The sequence below is a fragment of the Bubalus kerabau genome, chromosome 5, assembly GCF_029407905.1.
Source record: "Bubalus kerabau isolate K-KA32 ecotype Philippines breed swamp buffalo chromosome 5, PCC_UOA_SB_1v2, whole genome shotgun sequence".
Classification (NCBI taxonomy): domain Eukaryota; kingdom Metazoa; phylum Chordata; class Mammalia; order Artiodactyla; family Bovidae; genus Bubalus; species Bubalus kerabau.
The window spans coordinates 77,964,192-77,968,260 of record NC_073628.1 but is presented as its reverse complement, the minus strand read 5'-3'; the positions used below and the strand labels follow the sequence as shown (position 1 = coordinate 77,968,260).

At 46.8% G+C, this 4,069-nt stretch overlaps 1 long non-coding RNA gene across 1 annotated transcript; it reads left to right on the top strand.

Annotated features, from left to right (window-relative positions):
* Positions 1-321: 321 nt before the first annotated feature.
* Positions 322-2,430, top strand: LOC129653928 (uncharacterized). Its single transcript, XR_008715289.1, has 3 exons — positions 322-476; positions 1,037-1,158; positions 2,231-2,430. It is a non-coding gene; the product is annotated as an uncharacterized LOC129653928 (long non-coding RNA).
* The last annotated feature ends 1,639 nt before the right edge of the window (positions 2,431-4,069 follow it).

Genomic DNA, 4,069 nt, shown 5'->3' with positions numbered 1-4,069 from the left:
CATCGTGTGAGCAGCAGAGAGACAGGGTTCTATCTTTGCTTTAGAAGGTTCACTCTGACAGCCCCAGGGAGGAAGGGCGGAGGAGGACTGAGACCAAAGCCTGCATAGCTTCTAGGAGCCTATGGAGCCACACAGGTAACCAGACGACGTCATCCTGGACTAGAACAGAGGCAGCAGAATGGATTCAAGAGACAATTGGCGTGTAGATTCGGTAGGCCTTGGTGGTTGATGGATTACAGAGGGCGAGGGAGAGGCCAAAGGCTAACATCACTCCCAAGGGTGTGACTTGAACAACTGGCAGATGATGGTGCTGACAATCACAGGCTGGGAACACAGCAAGAGAAAGGGAATAGGTAAGAGTTCACACTGGGACTTGTTGAGTTAGAGGGACCTGCGAGACATCCCAGGGGAGACATCCCAAAGGCAATTCCTTCCTGTGGCACAGAAGACCTGTGGCTTCCCATGTGGCACTAGTGGTAAAGAATCTGCCTACAATATAGGAGACACAGGTTTGATCTCTGAGTTGGGAAGATCCCTGGAGCAGAAAATGGCAACCTGCTCCAGTATTCTTGCCTAGGAAATCCTATGGACAGAGGAGTCTGGTGGGCTATAATAGTCCATGGGTCTCAAAAGAGTCAGATATGCCTGAGCACACGGTTGTTTACGGAAGGTGTGAACCTCAAGGCTGCTCAGTAGTCTGCAGTGGACTCGGAGAAAGGGCGTCCCCTGCATTCTGTGTGCTTCTTTGCCAATGAGGCCACCAAGGCTGCTTTTGGTCTGAGTCTCAGGCTGTCCTGAGAATTAGCTCCTTTAAGATCTGATTACATCTAACCCTTTTTATTCACAGTGCCTCCAAACCACTCTGTAGAACCCAGGAGAACCTCATCTCTTTCCCTCTAGTTGACACGTGTAATCCCTTCCCTCTTCCTTTATCCAGAACGCTGGGATCCCTATGCATATGGGCAAGAAAAAACATGCATCTTTATCAGTTTTTTGTTTGTTTCTAAAATATTTTATTTGTTTATTTATTTGACAGGGCTTAATTATGGCATGTGGGACCCAGTTCCCTGACCAGGGATCAAACCCAAGTCCCCTGCACTGGGACCTCGGAGTCTTAGCCACTGGACCACCCTGGAAGTCCCTTATATCAGGTTTAAGGTGAGGAGATTACCACAACCCCAGTCTCCATTCATGGGCTCTTTTCCCTGCTACCCATATGTGTGAATAAAGTCTAGAATGAGAGTGAAAATGTTGATAATGATTAGCTCTATGTGGTGGGATGACGGATAGTTTTTACACCTTTTTGTGCTCAGTTGCTTCAGTCGTGTCCAACTCTTTGCGACCTATGGACTGCAGCCTGCCAGGCTCCTCTGTCCGTGGGATGCTCCAGGCACGAATACTGGAGTGGGTATCTTTTTACTCACCTTGATTTGAAAAGTTTGCTATTGATGTCAAAATAAAACTTTTAAGAGCTGCAGACTTTGTAATCTTCCATTCCTTCATTTCTACTGCCCATGCCTGAGGCTGCTCTGTGATCAGGCACGGAGCCTGCACCTGGATGCCACCCGTGATTCTTGCCCGTCCCAGTTTTCATCTCCGCTCAGCCCCTGCCCTGCGATCAGCTGGAAATCACACGGCCAGTGAAAGACAGAACCCATGTAAAAGAGAACTGATTGCTGTGAGCATTAACTGAATTGTAGGGCATGTGACAAGGGAACTGTAGCAGGCTGTAATCAGAGGAGAGAGAGAGCTCTAGTTCTCATCGCTGTGACATCACCGCTCATTGAATGGAAACCATGGCAATGAGTTAACAAAATGAAATAGTAGTCTCCTGAATGCTGCAATGAAGAGGAAGGTGGAACAATGGAAAGGTAGCTGGAAGGAACACGTCAGCCAGGACAAGTGTGAAACCCTGGATCCCGGTGTAATTTAAACTGGGCCGTGGGGGGGAGGTGACTTAGGATACAGCGGTACCACTGCCCAGGGCATTACTCACCTGGTACCTGTCAGGTGACACCCTGGCCTCAATAGGAATATTGCCTGACACCATAGAAATGCTAGAAATGCTGTCCTCTGATTCAGTACTCATCCTTGAGGAGGTTAAAAATTAACCGGGGCCTTTACACAGCCCCCACGCACACCTTCGGACTTCAGAAATGTCTCCTCACTGAGGCCTCTTTGGCCTGCTGGCACCACACCCTTTGTGTAATTCTTTTTTATTGTTTCACAGCCAACAGCAACACTCCTTCTGAATGGTGACTGCGTCTACTGGAAAGGCCTCCTAGGGGGCCCGGGGCTGGCTTCAGCCCAGTGTCGCAGGGCCCTGGAAGGGTGTGATGGCCCTCGGAAGTGAGCAGCTCTTCAGTGACCTGACTTCTGGAATTTACCTGGACTGTCTCCAGCTTCCCAGACTCTCTCTGAAGGGAGTTTGCTTCCTCGGGGCTATTATTTAACATTTTTACTGAAGTAGAGTTGATTTACAGTGTTGTGCTAATGTCTGCAAAGTGACTCATTTATACATATATATACATTCCTTATCACATTCTTCTCCATTACACTTTATCACAAGATATTGAATATAGTTACCTGTGCTACACAGTAGGACCTTGTCAGTTATCCATTCTGTATATACTAATTTGCGACTGCTAATCTCAAACTCCCAGTCCTTCCCTCCTCCACCTGCTCCCCCTACCCTTTGGCAACCGCAAGTCTGTTCTCCTGAGTCTGTTTGGTAGCTGAGCTCGTTTGTGTCCTGTTTTAGAGTCCACATGTAAGTGATATCCTATGGTATTTGTCTTTCTCTTTCTGACTGACTTTGCTTAGCATGAGAATTTCTAGGCCCATCCATGTCACTGCATTATTTCATTCTTATCATGGCTGAGTAGTATTCCCCAGGCCCATTTTTACCTCTGGGAGAGTGCCAGGATTGGGTGAGTACAGGGAAAGTCTCTCCAGTTCTTCAAATACTCCAGCCATGAATTAGCTCAGGCCTAAAATGCCATAGTTAGAGCCCTTCTCGTCCTTTGATCATCGTTAAAACTCAAATCACTCTACAAATAGAGGTCAGATGGGTGCATGGAGACAATAATACTCTCTGTGTCTTAATCCAGGCCCTGTAGGTTCTGCCTCTTACATGAAGTTCTCCAGATTTCTCCACCATTTCTCAATTTCTACAGGGTCTATCTTTGTGCACAAAGCACCCTAGCTCCTCCTGATACACATTTGGGGTTGTTTTCTAGTTCAGTGATTCCCAAGGCAGGGCAGGTTTGCCCTCCAGGGGACATTTGGCAACGTGGGGAGACACTTTTGACTGTTATAACCTGGGAGGGTGGTACTGTCGTCCTGTGAGTAGATTATGTGAGTGATACCGTGAAACTTCCTGCAAGACCCAGGATGGCCCCTACAGCAAAGAGTTACCCAGCCCAGCATGTCAACAGTGCCAAGGTCCAGAGACCCTGCTTCTGTCAATGGATGACATATTAAGTCTTATCAGTTATCTACATCGTAGTGTGAGTGACTTTAAGAGACCCTCCATGAGAGCAGTGGGAATGGGCTGAAGCTGAATAATCTGGGTACCAGTAGTGGTGGAGGGTGGTGAGGGTGGATGGAGAGACTTCAAACGTGAAAGAGGAAATTGAAAGAGAAATTAGAATTTTCAGAGGAAATATCACTTTCCTTGGGGCAGTCACTAAAGAATTTGTTAATTTGGTTTTTTTCTTCTAGTGCTGTTTGTTAATCAGAGTGTACATCAAAATCCTCGGGGAGTTTTTTCAAAATAAAAATGCTTGAGTCCCATCTTTGAATCTTGTTTAGAGTTGGGTCTGGATATATGTTTTTTATTTCATTTTATTTTGGCTGTGTGGCTTGTGGAATCTTAGTTCCCCGACCAGGCATTGAGCCCAGGCCCTCGGTAGTGAGAGCACAAAGTCCTAACCGCTGGACAGAAAGGGAATTCCCGGGATATTTGTTTTTAGAAGACTCCTCAGGATGTGCACCTTTGCTTTCAAACCAGTGTGCTAAAGAACATTAGCCAGCATGACCACTGTTCTAGACTTTCTTCCTTGTTTTA